Raw genomic sequence first — 18,178 nt, forward strand, 5'->3', positions numbered from 1 at the left:
GATGATCAGAGAAGCATGAAAAATATGCTTCCCTTAATTTGAAGTTCTGGTAATAAAATATTTCACAAAGAACTTTTCCATTTGAGCTTAACTTAAGAGAGCAGGCCAGGCATTGTTGTTCTCATTTTACAGAAAAGGAAGCTGAGTCTTGGAGAGGCAGAGTCACACAACTTGGACACAGTGAAATAAAGCCTAGAACTCAAGTCTTTTGAGTTCTAGTGATTTGCTCTTTCCAACACATTTTAAGGAAGCCCATGTTTATGAATGATGAGAGGAAGCTCCCTGGACTTTGTTCCATGATTGCTCAAAAAAAAGGGGGGGGGGAAAGAAAGCACCATAAATCAGCTTGAAATATCCACTGAGAACTTCGTTCACTAATTAAATGGTACTAATAAGTACTGTAACAAAACTGTTCCTGGAGTTACTCAGTTATTCTGGGTCTCTCCCATGTTATTAAACTGCTTGATTTTCTCCCTTTAAAAAAAAACAAAACATCGCCTGCTTTGTGACACAATGTGACTTCAAAACATATGAAATAAGGAAGAGAAATTTATAAATAATGAAAAGACCATAAACCATTTACAAACAAAAAGCATTAACGTTTGAATAGGACTATGCTAAAGCATTCTCAGAAGTCCCCTTGCATGTGCCAATTCCTTTGTTACAAATTATCTTCCAAGATGATCTAGGTATATTCCAAATATTTTTTCTCTTATAAATCATAAAGCAAATTTGCTAAAACTGAAATATGCATTGTTGAGTTTTCAAAATTCTAATTCATTTTTTAAGTTGACAAAGTAACATAAGATTTAATACACAGTTTAACAGAAAGTTAGGAAATAATTGAAAACCACACATAAGGCAAAGATAACTATTCTTACAAAGAGGATTCATACCTAAAATTGTGGACTTTGTTTTGTTTTGTCTGGATACTGACTTAAAGCCTTCCAGTTACTTAATTTCTGGGCATCCTTAGGCCAAGCCGATAAATGTAGGGATAAATAGATTTTACTTATATATTTAGTCATCTATTTCATACTGGACTATTGGCTAAAACCAGGATGTACAAGAAACACTGAAACAGAATAAAAAGATAAACTTAATGAAAAGTCAATGAGCAGCATAAAAATAGTAATAACTTTTCAAGAGGAAAGAAATAGATTTGTTCCTGATACAAAAGAAGCACTCTTGAGAAAGCAGGATATAAGAGTTTCTGGTTGTTGAAATAAAAGAGGAAAAAGGACTCTGGAAGAATTTTGTTTGATGAGTATACTTGAATGAAATCCTGTCTGCTATATTATATAAACACTTCCAGTGACCCAAAAAAAATTTCATCAAAGCTAAAAACATCATCACTAAGAAAAAAAAAATGTCATGAAGAACCTAGGGGTAAGACAGGAATAAAGACACAGAACTACTAGAGAATGGACTTGAGGATATGGGGAGGGGGAAGGGTAAGCTGTGACAAAGCGCGAGAGTGGCATGGACATATATACACTACCAAACGTAAGGTAGATAGCTAGTGGGAAGCAGCCGCATAGCACAGGGAGATCAGCTCGGTGCTTTGTGACCGCCTGGAGGGGTGGGATAGGGAGGGTGGGAGGGAGGGAGACGCAAGAGGGAAGAGATATGGGAACATATGTATATGTATAACTGATGTAAAAAAAAAAAACAGAAAAAAAACATCATCACATTCTTAGGTGATCCAAACTTTTATAGGTGCTGTGGGAAGTTAACCCAAAGCTGAAGCAGAATCAGCCCAGAAAGGTAAAGGGACAGCATACATGTAGATCATGTTAAAAATAATATCTTAGTATCTTGGTGAAATTCTGGGGCCAGTGGACCCCAATCTGAAAATCATTGGTCTACATAGTAGCTTTCTGCAGAAACATAAACTCAAGAATCATAAAATGTTCAAGCTGTATGTAATACCAGATGAGATATGGTGAATTTGTTAGTCCCTGCCTTTGTGTATCCTTCATAGGTGTCACCCAGGCCCTATATCCCCACCAACATTTTTCTAGGATGTTCTAGGAGTCACATAGGCCCCTATTCAGAGACCATCTGCTCCAAGGTCAGCTGGAGACCAACACTGAGGACTGTTCATTGATGGTGCTTGTTTTGCTGCATTTTGGGGTTGAAGAAGGTGTCAGGGCACTTGCCAAGGAGAAGAGGGGATGGCTGAGGAGAATTTATTTCAAAAGGTTAACCAAATGCTTAAATGGTTGCAACTGGGTTGATTAGGTTTAGAGTTTCTTAAACGGCATTTATATTTTCACTGCCATTCAAAGAAACATTTAAATTATTCATCTTGACTTCAGCTTAAAATCTGTCTATTAAATAAGACAGCAAGAAAATGATAAAAATGAGAACATTTCAGCAACTGGTTTAAAAAAAATATATATATATATATATATGTGAGATACTTCATATCAGGAATCTACCTGTGGTATTTTTACTTCACCCCCCCCCAAATTTTTTTCTTCCAACTCCTGTGTAGGGATATTTTCAAAGTTTACTAGTTCTTTCTTCCTCTGGTTAAACATACTGATGCCTTTTTCTACATCTGTAAATTCTGACACTTTCATTTCAATATTACTTTGCTTCAAGAACAGGTATAATCCTCCTAAGATATTTAGATTTTACGGGAAGATAGTGGAGAAATACTACTATTAGCCCAAGACCTAGCATTTGACTGCATTTCTTCACTGATTTCAAGGATAAAGAATCCTGAGGGCGACTGTTTCCCAGATTGTAAAGGGGAAACCACACTAGTCATCGACGAGAACCTCACAGACACCATACTTGTAATCTACCCCAAAAGCAGAGCTTTTCACATTATGATACCACAAGATGGACATGGTTAATTTTTTTAAGTTATTTTTCTTGAGACATCTTTTTTCTAGCTTTATTGAGATCAACTGACCTATAACGTTGTATGTTTAAGGTGTACAACGTGATTTGATATATGTATATATTGTGAAATTATTACCAAATTAACGTTAGTTAACAGATTCATCACCTCACATAGTTACCTGTGTGGGTGAGAACATTTAAGATCTACTCAGCAAGTTTCAAGGGTATGATACAGTATTGTTGACTAGAGTCACCATACTGTACGTGAAATTCTTTTTCTAAGTTCCCTGTGAAATTACTTTAGAATTCTCTCTTCTTTATTTACAAGTACATCTGAAATATTTTATTAACTTTATTCCACTCAAATAAAGTTACATTTAACTGCCTATAAGAACTAAGTGCATATCACTTCCATAGTCATTAATGTATCAAAACATTTGCTTATCCCAGATTTTACCTATTAGAATGCTATAGGAAATTATAAAAAATATGCAATTAAAAATGACAATAGCTGTTATGCAATCTCCCTCTATTGGAAAGTACTAAAAACTTACTCTAACATATGTACCTAAAGTTGTGGTTACATAGTCAAGTGACACTGTGACCTAAATCAATTAACCTAATGTCCTATCCCTCCCAACTTTGCCACAGAAAAACATGTCACAAGACTTGCCCACTTTGACTAATTTTGCTGCAAAACTGCTCTATTCTAGTTCATGCTAAATGTGGCACATAAAGGTAAAATTAACTATTTTTATCTTGTGTACCACAGTATCTGACTACAATTATTCAGTCAAAGTAGAATTTTTTTCAAAAATAATTTGGGAGACCTAAAACTACTATATCAAAAGAACATGTGTCATTCGTTTTTTTCTTAATTTATTTATTTAATTAATTTATTTTTGGCTGCATTGGGTCTTCCTTGCTGTGCACGGGGTCTACTCTTCGTTGCAGTGCGCAGGCTTCTTATTTCAGTGGCTTCTCTTTTTGCGGAGCACGGGCTCTAGGCTTGTGGGCTCAGTAGTTGTGGCTTGTGGGATCTAGAGCGCAGGCTCAGTAGTTGTGCACAGGCTTAGTTGCTCTGCGGCATGTGGGATCTTCCCGGACCAGGGCTTGAACCCGTGTCACCTGCATTGGCAGGGGGATTCTTAACCACTGTGCCACCAGGGAAGCCCGAACAGGTGTCATTCTTACCTCAAAGTCAGGATTTCTAAATTCTTTCTTCAGTCAAATCTTTGCGTGAGGAAATTAGGTCCAAGTGTTTAAAGATAGTCCTTCATATCTTAAGACAGCGAGTTTCTATTTGATTAGTCTAGGAAAGTCTCTATCAGGAGATAATTCACAAGCTAGAATTTATTCTCTTTTATGACATAATATAGAACAAAGATCCGGATTCAAACCACAGATGGGCCTTAACAGTTGTGTGACTCTGACAATTTAATTTACACTTCTCAAGTTCAATCTCCTTATTTCTAAAGCAGAGGTAATCATCACACTTACTACTTAGGATTATATTTAGGATTATCTAAGTCAATGTACAAAAAGTGTCCATCAAAGTGTCTCACTCTGAAGAAATGCTTAACAATTGTTAGCTATTTTTAAATAGTAATACTAAACATGAATTTGATGAAGCTTGATACCAAATTTAAATTACGTGAATGAGTCTTACAAAACAGAGTGCATTCAAAAGTATGTTTTTTATATCTTTAAGTAAAATTATAGAGATAATAATGTATTCATTCTTTAATATGCTCCTCGGTAACCAAGACTGACATTAAAACTTAAGATCTAAGGCAGCAGAAAAGAGTGAATAGATCTTGGATGGACTTTAGGTATTATTTTGTATAATCTCCATGTTTTTTCACTTAGGAGAAAACTGAAGACTTAAGAGGTAAAATGACCTCTAGCAAAGACACAGCTAGAATCTAGGCACTAGATGTCACAGAGCATGGAGTCAAAGTCAAGGCCCCAAAGGCCAGTTCAGTACGCTTCTCAAAATAGCAAGCTTTTGGGCTTCCCTGGTGGCGCAGTGGTTGAGGGTCCGCCCGCCGATGCAGGGGACACGGGTTCGTGCCCCGGTCCGGGAAGATCCCACATGCCGCGGAGCAGCTGGGCCCATGAGCCATGGCCGCTGAGCCTGCGCGTCCGGAGCCTGTGCTCCGCAACGGGAGAGGTCACAACAGTGAGAGGCCCGCGTACCGCAAAAATAAAATAAAATAAAATAGCTCTCTAGCTACAGTAACTTTAATCTATTTGTGTGTTTGTGTGTTACCTGTCAACTCAAAAATGGTTGAATCATTGATGCAGGCCTTTATTCTGACAAATGTTGAAAATAAAGCAGAGGAGCACAAATATCATTAAAAAAAAATAGCAAACTTTTCCCTGACATCAGAGGCTCTTCATTTCATTGTCACTTGTTCAATACATATAAAAAATACAAGAACACAAATATGACGCAAATTATGATGTGACCAAATGTGAATATGAAATCAGTATGTTTAGTCCCCAGAATAATAAACCTCCAAGAATATGCTACATTTCATCTTCAAATTATCTCATTTTATTCTTTAATCTACCCTGTAAAATAGGAAGGCTATATCTTATTAATTGCATCTTAAAGAAGGGTAAATTGAGACCCAGAAAAGTACAATTTTAAAGCTAGTGATGAATGAGACCAAAACCAGGTCTTTGGACTCCTGGTCAACTGTTTTCTTCACTCTTCTTTGCATTATGACGGTTTTATGCTACAAAATTGATACCCTCTGCCCATCATTAATAAATATTAAATGTGTAAAAGTAGAACCATCCAAGTGAATCAATATTTTGATGTCTATGAAATTAGTATGCATCTTAGGATATATGTTATAAAGAGTTTGACCTCAGAGAAAAGGTTATAGTCATTGTTAGCTTTATATTAGCTTAAAATACAAATTGCCCAGACTTTTAATTCCTATAATGCACATTACAAAATAAACTTAAGGTTACAATCAAAAAGGAATAGAAAGATTAAAAATCAGTTACTTTTTTAAGATTAAAAAAAAAGCCTTTCGCATTTGAATGCAACTTGTAGAAGAAATCACATAGGAAAACCATAAGATTCTGAGTTGTATTTTCAAAATGACCTTCACTTTGAAGTGTCCCTTTAAAGATATCCCTAAGTGTTGCTAAGCAGAATAAAACAAATTCTACGGACTGTACTTTAACACAATGACAGATTCAACTGATGTAACAGCATTATCAGCTACACACCCTGGTCAGATAATACCTTTCCCAAGGTACTAGGGCAATAAAGATTTGCTTAAGCCATGCTGTCAGGATTGTAAATCCTCTCTGAGAAAAGCAATCTACCCCTTTGCCACATATACTGCTTGGATTAGGAGCAAACAAGGGAGACCTTCAGGGTGTGGTGTTCGCATCCATGCTCTGAGCCCCGGGAGGTGGGACAGCGAGTCTCTAATCCCCTTCCAGGGAACTGACCAGAGCTGTGCCTGGAATTTGTCAAAAACGCAGACTACATGATCTCCACAGAGAAGGGGAAGAGGTAACCGCCGTTATGAGATCAGTGAGATTAGTGCAAATCCGGTTTAAGGTTCTAGGGTGAACTGGCATAGGAAAAAGAGCACGGCATTTTTTAAATTGGAGAGATCTGAGTTTGAATTCCAATTCCTCCATTTCTCTACCACCAGCATGACTTTATCAATTTCCTCGTCTGCAAAATGAGACAATGCCTCTTAGAACGGTGGTGGGTTAAATGAATGAATATATGTAAAACCCTTGGGGAACGCTACTCAATACTCTGTCATGGCCTATGTGGGAAAATAATCTAAAAAAGAGTGGATATGTGTACACCTGAAACTAACACAACATTGTAAATCAACTATACTTCAATAAAAATTTAAAATAAATTAAAAAAAATAAAAACCACAGGGAGTTATGCTGCATTGAAAAAAAAAAGTGCTTGGTGTATGTGGCAGGCCCTACTTTAGTGTTATTCTTATTTATTATCTCTCTGAACCTCAGTTTCCGCTTGTGAGAAATGGGGATAACAGAACAAACTTTGCAGAGCTGTTTTGAGGATTACATGAAAATTCAATACTTACTCCATAAATGGTATTGCTATTGCTGTTGCTGTGTTATTTTGTGGTTGTTTTTCTCCATGCAAATTAGTTTTTGCGTTGAACGGTGGTATCATATAGTCTCATGCTAACTGAAAGTGAAGTGAGCTGGATCTTTCCCTAGTTATAGGATGACAGTTTATGACACAAGTCTGGAATTTAGCCCTAATTCAACCTAGGGTTGCCCAAGCAGTAGAAGATACTATTCTCGGACAAAGTAAGTAAATCATTGAAACTGAGTTACATTGAAAAGTTCCTTCATACAGGTAATAAAACAGAGCTATAAAATTCAACGTCAGAAACACACTCAGATTATTCTGTTTTAAGATCTCAGGAATAATAAAGGTATTCCACAGAACAGCTCTTCCACATATACTTTTACCATGCTACCACTAATATTCATTCCTGATAGTCTGTCAAAGTTAAACCTTCAGATAAGACTATAAGACATTCTCCAGGTTGGACAAAAAAGGACAATTGGCAAATTTGCTGATGATTTTTCTACAAGAGACCAGCACCGATATTAACTGTGATGAAACAAGATATATCCTGGGGGTAAAAAATAAGGAAGTAAGAATAGGGGGAGGCAAGTGAGACACCTTGAGTGCAGAAACCTGAGTAATCAAGATAAATAATACTGGTAGCGCAATGTCTTGTTCTGTTCTTTTAAATCAAAACTAATGTAAAAAAATCCATGACAAGCAAAATATCAAAATTTTAAATAAAATCAGTGACTATGTATTCTGTGGCTTCTGTAGCATATTGCCTCAAATTTAGTTGCTTAAAACAATACAAATTTAGGGCTTCCCTGGTGGCGCAGTGGTTGAGAGTCCGCCTGCCGATGCAGGGGACGCGGGTTTGTGCCCCGGTCCGGGAAGATCCCACATGCCGCGGAGCAGCTGGGCCCGTGAGCCATGGCCGCTGGGCCTGCGCGTCCAGAGCCTGTGCTCCGCAACGGGAGAGGCCACAACAGTGAGAGGCCCGCGTACCGCAAAAAAATAAAAAATTTAAAGAAAACAATACAAATTCATTACCTTATCTTACAGGTCTGTAGACCAGAAGTCTGACACGGATCTCACTGGGCTAAAAAAAAAAGATGTCAGCAGGCCCAGGTTCCTTCTCAAGGTTCTAGTGGAGAAGCCGATTCCTTGCCTTTTCCAGCTCCTCGAGGCTGCCCTAATTCCTTCGAGCAAGATCTCCTTCATCCACCTTCAAAGCCAGCCAGGTTGAGTCCTTCTCACAAGGCATCATCACCCTGACTGGCCTCCCTCTTCCACTTTTAGGACACTTGTGATTACACTGGCCCCACCAAATCCAATCCAATCAATCCAACACAATCTCCCCATATCAAGGTCCTTTACTTAATCATACCTGCAAAGTCCCTTTTGCCACTTAAGGTAATATATTCACAGGTTCCACTGATCGGGTCTTGGTCATCCTTGGGGGCCATTATTCTGCTTACCACAGAGAACATCCAACCCTGCAGGTGCACGGCCTGGCCTCATTCTCCACACCCTAATCTCAGCCCTGCTGCGTTGTTTTTTGTTTTTTTTTTTTTTGAATCTGGGTCAAAATTTTTATTTAACTCATTAATTAACAAGGAAACCACTAAGATGTTCTAATCATTTACAGGAGAATGCAAAGAGTAGACACAAATATAGGTCACCAGGGATCTGAATTAACTTAGAAATAGATGCAAAACTGGCAAAAAAACCCGGAGAGAAATAATGTTTCATTACATTGGATATAATTTGCATATCTATGGACAAGTCATTTACATTGCTATCAGTTTTCTACAACTTCCAGAATTGTAAAATAGCTGAGATAATGAAAGATTGCCTGCTGCATTGTTAATTGACAAACTGTGGTTATTTTAAACCTAAGTTTTCTGGATTGGTAGAACTCTATTCATGATACCCTTATAAACTCTTAGAGGTGTCACTAAACAAAGATACTCTAACAGTGGCCCAGAAGCATACATGTTATCAAAAAATTGCAAAACAAGCACAATAAATAATTTGTTTATAGGCAAAGGCAGAAGTGGTTCAGTATTTGAAAGTTGTTGAAAAGTTAAAACTCACCTCTAAAGCATTAATGATTTTAATCTCTATGTAGTAAATAATATACTCTGTTATTCTAAAATTTTTACTCTATTACTGTTACTTTTGACTTATTTAAGTGCTGCAAATGTTTCATTTGAAAGTGATGATTATTTTCTCTCAATTTTTTTTTAACATCTCTATTGGGTATAATTGCTTTACAATGGTGTGTTAGTTTCTGCTTTATAACGAAGTGAATCCATACCTTCCTTCTGCAGGGCCCTGGGTGCTCTAGGATTGCTTTCTTCTCACATCAAGTGGAGCTGGGTATTCCTGGCAACTCTGAGCATATAAGTGCCTTCTCTAGACCTCACGTTGGATTTCTCCACCTTGATCTTCCCCCACGTTTGTGACTTCCAGAGCACAGGGACTATTTGTCATTTGACACAAAATATATGTAAGACTTTTTTGCAAATGGTTTAGCATTGAATTTTTAAAATACCCCAAAGAATTAAGTACTGTCTTCTTATTTATTTATTTTTTATTGGCGTATAGTTGCTTTACAATATTGTGTTAGCAACGTGAATCAGCAATACATATATATATATATCCCCTCATTTTTGGATTTCCTTCCCATTTAGGTCACAACAGAGCACTGAGTAGAGTTCCCTGTGCTATACAGTACGTTCTCATTAGTTATCTATTTTATACATAGTATCAATAGTGTATATACGTCAATCCCAATCTCCCAATTCATCCCCCCCACCCCCTTTTCCCCTTGGTATCCATACGCTTGTTCTCTACATCTGTGTCTCTATTTCTGCTTTGTAAATAAGATAGTCTATACCAATTTTTTCAGATTCCACACATATGCGTTAATATACGATATTTGTTTTTCTGTTTCTGACTTACTTCACTCTGTATGACAGTCTCTAGATCCATCAACATCTCTACAAATGACCCAATTTTGTTCCTTTTGTCCCAGAGAGGTGGAGTAGCTTTCCCAAAGTCACACAAGATATGAGTCCAGCTCCATCATGCTCTAAAGCCCCTGCCCTTTCTACCTACCCCCGCGCCAATTCATCACTACTGGGGGCATTATTGTGGATATCCAAATACAAGCTTAAATCAGGAGATAATCCCCATAGGGTTCAAACCATTTAGCCTTCCTTGGGAGTCTGAAGGGGAACATAAAGGCACACACATCAAGTGAGACCCTTTGCACACACACACAAAGAGTCTGCTGACAAAAGTAACCATTAAAACTTTGTTAGAAAATTGAGCAGTCCAATTCCTGGAGATGTATTAACTACCCTACTTCTGATCAAAGGAAAGAAATGTGCTTGCAATTAACATGTTCAGGGAAGCAGAGAGAAAGACAGCTGCTTCATTAACAGTATCCTTGCCAGTAGCGCCAATTAAATTAAGATGGTCTCTTTTCCCCCAAAAGATTTGGTTCCAAACACATTACACAAATTATACTCAGAAAATTTACTGCCAGGAAACCATTTATATTCATGAATCCTAGAACTTTCTTTTGCAATATTTTTCTAAAAAGGAAATTCCCATGGTTGCCCTAAATTATTGGACATTTTTATTTGTACATAAAAGAAGTAAATTCCTCCTCTTCGTGCCTTTAGCCAAGGCAGCCAGTGCCAGCACTGGATCAGCAGGTGCGGCTCCCAGCATCCTCTTGGAGCTGGCTGCAGCATCAAGAGAAAAGCCGGCAGTAATCACTTCGAGGGCAGGACATCATGGGCTTGTCCTCCAGAGCACTTGCCAGCGGCTTAAAACTGCCTGTGGAAGTCAGTGAGAGATGCAGGGCCGTGGGCCTCTTGGTCAAATCAGAGTTCACTCAAGGGTACACGTTGCTTCACAGAGCAAGTGTGGTTCTAAAGAAACAGTCTTCAGACATTTCCCCCTGTAGCTGATCCTCTTTTCTCCCAAGTACCAACATTCCTCCTCTAAGTTCCGCCTTCCAGCTTAGATCCTGACAAGAAACTGGTCAAATGCCATCATGGCAAAACGCCATCTCATAAAGACCAAGAAAAACAAAATAAAACCTAACAATGTTTGTTTTAAAGGACTTCAGAGTGAAGATGTTAACAAATTATAACATCCCATTTACCATCAGAGACCTTGCTTAAATACGTTTTCCTCAATAAATAAACACATTAAAAATCCAGCCTTTCTGAGAAATATTCCTTTTCAAATAGTAATCAGGAGACATAAATATTAAGTTTTATTCAACTGAGCCCATGTTTTTAAAATCATCAGAATCATTTGGAAAGCTTCTAAAAGTGTAGATCCTTGGGCCTCCATCTAAATCTAATGAATCAGAATTACTCAAGGAAGTGCCTGAGAATCTGAATTTTTTACCAGAATGATGATAATTTGACAAGTTTAGGCAACACTGAACTAGGCAGATCTTTTTTGTTTCTATTATATGAATAGCTTTGCATTGAACCGTGTAGCTAATATAGAGATGAAAGGACACAGAGCTCATATTTCAGAAGGATTTGAAATTTAGTCGGAGAAATCAGACAAGACAATAATTACAGGCAGACTGCATTTTATTGCGCTTCACAGATACAACGTCTTTACATTTGTTCTTTGTGTCTCTGTGTCAGTCACATTTTGATAATTCTCACAGTATTTTAAACTTTTTCATATTTGTTATGGTGACCTGTGATCGGTGATTTTTGATGTTACTGCCATGCCTCGCTGAAGTCTCCAATGATGGTTAGCATTTTTGATCAGTAAAGTTTCTTTTTTTGGCTGTGCCACATGGCATGCGGGATCTTAGTTCCCTGAGCCAGGGAAGTCCAGAGACAGTACTTTTTAATTAAGGTAAAGACACTGGTTTTTTTAGACATAGTGCTATTGTACACTTAATAGACTACAGTATAGGGTAAACATAACTTTTAGAAGCACCAGGAAACCAGAAAATTCATGTGACTCACTTAATTGTGAAATTTGGCTTATTGTGATGGTCTGGAACCGAACCCACTCCGAGGTATGTCTGTATACAATAAGGCGTAAGATAAGAAGTGGTAGAAGAGTGTGTTCCACCACAAGAGATCTAGGAGGTTACAGGGGAATAGGAAGGAAAAGCTTTAAAGAATGTATTTCACTTGAGATGAACTTTATGAAAGTATCATCTTGATGAGAATCAGAAAATGCAAAGCTAAGAGACATAAAGCTCACTATATAATGAGAAAGAATGAGTGACAGTGTTTGGCTACAGCACTGGGAGTAGCCAGCACAAAGGCTGGACATTTAAACCAGTGCTCACCTGAGAGGCCACTGCATGTTTGGCAGTATTGTGTCTATTCAATTTTATAAGAGATTAGATCAATGAACTAAAACACAGAGTCCCCTGGTGATGATATGCTCCAAACAGCACTGCAGCCAGAGCCCTCAGAGAAAAAGACAGGGCTTTGACACTTAGTGAAATGGACTGTGACGTCTGAGCCTGAAATATATGAGATACCAGGTCTTAAAATCAACCCAAATATCCCTCATTTAATTCTATCTACCTACCTACCTGTCTATTTCTACTATGTCATTTCTGCACGGATGACAGGATTGCATGCAATTTTTTTTTGAACATTCAGAAAGCTCAAAATACAAAACTCTTTGGGGATTTGCTGTTTTTGACAACATAAACTCAGTCTAAATTAAGACCTATAGAGGTGAGTTCTACCCACCAATAGACACATCTAAATCCACAGAGGTCAAACAAATAGATTTTGCTATCCTACTGCCAATAGTGAACATGCTCAAATGGTAACAAAGTGATATTTTCCAGGCATATCTGCCGCAGAGAAAAATGACTGATCTCTTTGCATGCTATATTTATGTAAATATTAATCAACAGCTTTTGATAAAGAAAAATACAGCATATGCTTAGGCAAACATGCACATATGTTTTTGAAAAATATTTTAAATACAAGCAGCTTTGCAGAAATTCTCAAGAATTATTCCAAACGTTAGCAATTATATTCTCAAAGGAAAGATTGGTCTCTATAAATGAAATAAATGCAGGGATCTTTTTTTTATTTAAGTACTCGTGATTGTGCAACACAGATGTCGAGATATGTTTATTCTAAGAGTTGGGAAAATAAGCACAAGGCTAGGGACACAGACCTAAAAGAAATCAAGAGCTAAGCAGAAAAAAAGAGACTGGAAAAAACCTGTATATTATTTTCTCTTCTCCTTTCTAGTCCCTTTCAGTGTGAGTTTATCGAAGCATTGCTCTCATGAGAGTTTAATGTTTGGACAGCTCTGTACTGAAAAATAGGGAAGAGACAGGGAATAATAATTACTATTTTTTAAGCATCTAGTTTGTGCTAGAACATCTGCTAGACTCTTTACATGTGTGATCCTGCAAAGTAGGCAGCTCTTATTACCCACAGAAAGATTAAAGAAATTATCCAAGGTTATAGAACCAGTAATAATAGTGCCTAATTCATTGGGCTATTATGAGGATTAAAAAGGATTAGAACATGAAAAGTATTTAAAACAGTGCCTGGCATGCAGTAAGTAAATATAAGTCACCATTATTATGTAATTAGAAGACCAGTATCTACATATACTATATATAGAACTGAAATATATATAACTATATTATATAAATAATATAAAAATATTTCTATAAAATATAACTAAGTTAAAATGCTCTCCATTTCTGTATTCTTGTCACATTTTTAGTGTTATTGATTCATGGAAGCACCATTTCTCAGTTATTTTATATTGAGAATCACTGCTATAATCTAAAATTGAGTTAAAGGATATTAAAGCACAAATATATGGAAGGAAGGCCTCCCTGTGATTTATTAGCAGAGTGAATAAACAGATCATATAATACCATTTACAATTTCCACCTGCTTTATTTGCATAACTGTGCAGTGCGTGCCCAATCACAGAGACAGATTTGTAAGAGGTATGTCTGTCTATGCAAGTTTAAATGTGTCACAGCCAAGGCAAGGCCTCTCGGGCTTCTTCCCTATGAGGACAGAGAACAGATTTCAGAAAGCCTCGGCCAAATTTTCTTACTAAATTCTTTTGTTTCAAAAAATATATAGCTGTCTTTTTTAAAAAGTTGTCTAGAGATTACCATGCTAAGTGAAGTAAGCCAGACAGAGAAAAACAATTATCATATGATACCACTTACATGTGGAATATAAAAAAAAAGATACAAATGAACTTATTTACAAAACAGAAACAGACTCACAGACATAGAAAACAAACTTACGGTTACCAAAGGAAAAGGGCTTGGGGAGGATAAATTAGAGGTTTGGGATTAACAGATCCACACTACTACATATAAAATAGATAACCAGCAAGGACCTACTGTATGGCGCAGGGAACTATACTCAGCATCTTGTAATAACCAATAAAAGAAAAGAATCTGAAAAAGAATAGATAAATTATATGTATAACTGAATCACTCTGTTGTACCCCTGAAGCTAACACAACATTGTAAATCAACTATACTTCAATCAAGAAAGAAAGGAAAAGAAGTTGTCTATGTTAACATGTAACAGGTCTATTATTGTTATTTATAAATAAATGTAAATGCATATTCAAATTTTTTGTTTTAATTTCTAATATTTAACATATAATATTAGTAGATATAACCCACAAAAAAGCAAGGGACCTCTGGGGAATTTCAATAACTTTTAAGACTGTAAAAGGGGGGACTTCCCTAGTGGTCCAGTGGTTAAGACTCCACACTCCCAATGCAGGGGTCCTGGGTTCGATCCCTGGTCGGGAAACTAGGATCCTACATGCTGCACAGCACAGCCAAAAAAAAAAAAATAGAGACTGTAAAAGGTTCTGAAACAAAAAGTTTGAGAACCCCTGCTACAGGTGCTATTGCTGCAATTCTCATGGAAAAACTGAGGCTTGGCTTCACCCAGCCTCAGCAGCATCATAACTGATCGGACTGGAGTATGAATGTAGACGTGTGTGCACATTTTGCATGTCCCATGCATGCCTGGTGTGGACAAGTGTGAAGCAAATGTGGAAATTAATCAGAGAGTCCTAGTATATAGTGTATTTTATTTCACGTCCTCACCTGATAGCCTTAAGAGGTAAGTGCTATTATTATCTGAATGTGAAGAAATTAAGATATAAAGAGAAAAGGGGCATTCAATAATAAACGTATAAACATTGAGGCAGAAATAATAGGCAGAAAGCCCATTTTCATCTAGAAGGGGACTCTCCCATCTGAGATAAAAAGAAAAAAATTAAGGAAAGGCATAATGGGTGAAACAGAGCAAGTCTCAGAGGAAACAAACCATCAAACAATAACCACCCCCTTGTTAGATCTTGAGAAATTGTTCCTCTCCATTCATACATAGAGATATTAATACTTAATCTACCTTCCTCCAAGTTTGTAAGGATCAAAACAAATGCAAATGCTTATGGAAATTCTCTTCAAGATTTAAAGTCCAGAAGTAATAAATAAGGTTATATTGTGTATGTTCAGAAAGCACTGTAATTGTGCTCTTATGAGTATTTTAAGATTACTCAGTTTAGTGGGACTTTCTACTTATTAGTTTGATAATTTCTTAATGTTAAGCACAGTATTTTTGAGTGTTGTTTATGTTTTTCTACCTTTGAAATCATGATACGTGTTAAGCTAAGAGTTGCCAACGTGTTTGAATAGCATTGCTAATTACTGGCATTTTCATGAATACTACAACCATATGCTCTGTAAATGACTAGGAAAAAACCTCAATCACAGAGCTTTTCAGAAAGCCAGGATCCCTCTTGTGGGCTATCATGAGAGGAAGGCCAGAAAAATAAATGCTTTCCAAATTTCCCTTGTAGATTGTTGACTTGAGGGTTATTTTACGAAATAGAATTGGCCATTGTTTACTTTTCTTCGCGTGTGTGTGTGTGTGTGTGTGTGTTTGTCAAGTCAAGCACCAGCAATCTGTTTGCAAATGGAATATTACCAAGCTACCCTCAAAAGCTTTGACCAAGCACATTCATCTCACTGTGTCTGGCAGCAACCACAGCAAGGGTGTCTATGTTTACAGATCTTGGCAATGAGCTGTCACCGCAGCTTGTCTGAGACCTGCTCGGGAGGACTCACGCAACTCTCAAGGCTGATACTACTCTGGTTTAGCTTAGAAAGTCAAGAAATGTGAAGCTTCTTGCATTTCTAACACTAGCTGTACAATCAAAGGCAAATAGCTCCAATCTCTGTTCCTCCATAACATGTGGTTAATAATAAAGTTTATTAAAGAAAATGCAATCTGCAATCTTTATTTCTGCCCCCCCCCAAAAAAAAGCATTTTGAAGTTCTGAAGGTGAGCACTATGGAAATGTTACACATTAAAATCATTATGTAATGTCTATCTCATCTCCACAAATGGATGTGCTCGAGAAATAAGAGGCCCACTCTGAAACCAGCCTTGTTCTGTCTTTGACATTCAATAACATCAAGAAGACAAAATTGGAAACAACTAGAAAACCATATAAAGCAATCCACAGAAAGGACGAGATTTATGATACAGACCAAGCACTATAGGAGTTTGGAGAAAGGTAATTAGGCTAGAGTGACCTGAATTGTAATATAAAAAGAAGAAAAAAAAAATTCTGAAACCTAACAATGTTGCGGTAACGTAAAATATTTTGCTTAATTCTTTCTTTCCAATATCATGTTCTACAAATACGTGTGTGCAAAAAGAAAGAGAACGCCTTTGCCTTCCATCCGACATTCTCTTCTGAAGTCAAGTTTATGCTCAGTGCCAAAGAGAGAAGTACAGCTGACCCTTGACAACGTGGAGAGTTAATCCGAGTATAACTCATAGTTGGCCCTCTGTATCCTCACATCCAACCAACCATTCAACCAACGGACCATGTAGTACGATAATATTTACTATTGAAAAATATCCCCGTATAAGTGGACCCGTGCAGTGCAAACCCACGTTATTCAAGGGTCAACTGTACCATCCTATTCACAGATACTTGAGTACTGAATAAACACATCATACCAAAATTTTATTCCTGAGAAAATATCTCCAAGTCTCTGTGAGCCACACGCATTCACTATCACTGGAAACAGAAGAATAAAAAGTACAGAATTTTCTTCCCCTACAACAAACGCTTGTAGCGTCTTCCCTCCGAAAGTTTTCACAAACATGAACCCTATGGTAAAATCTGAGACTTTGAATTTATTATTAGTCTCGTGTGAATTTATGCAAGAGATACACTTCCCTAAATGAAAGCACAGAAATGACTCCATGAACTAAACACAAACAATTGCACACAAGAGATAACTATTTTTAGAGAAAATGATAAAAATGAACATAAAAAAGAAAAAAACACAGGAGGCTGTTCATCAGAAGACTGAAGGTAAAAATATTTCAAAGCAGTATCTGACATGGAAGACTTGATTGAATAATTCTGGGCACAGTTCCTTCAAAATGTAATTCACAATAATATCTTAAAATGTATATAAATAAAAACTACTTAATAAAAACCGAATAAACATTTGACTTTCTCTAAGTGGATGAGTAAATTGTACAATTTCTACCCAACCTCTGCTACTTCCTTTTAGAATTCGTGCAAGAAAAGCAAATGCGTATGTAGTTCTTGGACCTAGCAATGTGTGGACCTTGGATTTCTGTAGGCCTTAGTGATGTCAGCCTTGGATGGCATTCTCCCTGTTACATGACCACTGCGGGTCCTAAATAGTATATCTAAGATCTTTAAACATGTGCTGTAGAAAACATTAAAGAATAGGTCTTGTAAGCATTACATGGTCTTTATACAATACGTTTACACAAAGGTATACTATAACAGTTAGATGGACATGAACACATTCATGAAGAGCATTTATGCAGGTTTACTCTAGTCTTACTATAGAGCGTGAGGTTTTACATGGAGGCAGAGACCCTTAAAACAGTGATGTGCCCTGCTGATTAGTTGACTCATTCACTCATCCAAGAAGCAATTATGAACGGCTTACTCTATGCCAGGCACTGCATTAATCATATGAATAAGACATGAGTAAATAAGATTTGATCCCTTTTTCAACTCACAGTATAGTGGGGCTGACAAGCAACGTTAAAAGAGTGAAAGCATACTAGATTCATGTTCAAAACACTGTACGGTGACAGAGGAAGCAGTAGCCAACTAGGCCCACAA

The 18,178-nt window shown here is 37.1% G+C and overlaps 1 long non-coding RNA gene across 2 annotated transcripts in view; it reads right to left on the minus strand.

Moving 5' to 3' along the window:
* LOC307194741 overlaps positions 1-18,178 on the minus strand; it is a 566,811-nt gene that overhangs the window by 164,777 nt on the left and 383,856 nt on the right. The window contains exon 4 of one of the 2 annotated variants that reach the window (XR_013830619.1): positions 9,212-9,440. The exons of the other annotated variant lie outside the window; for it this stretch is intronic. This is a non-coding gene — a long non-coding RNA (uncharacterized lncRNA). Of the gene's footprint in view, positions 1-9,211; positions 9,441-18,178 lie in introns of those variants that run through there. 2 annotated transcript variants of the gene reach the window in all.

This window comes from Stenella coeruleoalba, assembly GCF_951394435.1.
Source record: "Stenella coeruleoalba genome assembly, chromosome: 11".
NCBI lineage: Eukaryota > Metazoa > Chordata > Mammalia > Artiodactyla > Delphinidae > Stenella > Stenella coeruleoalba.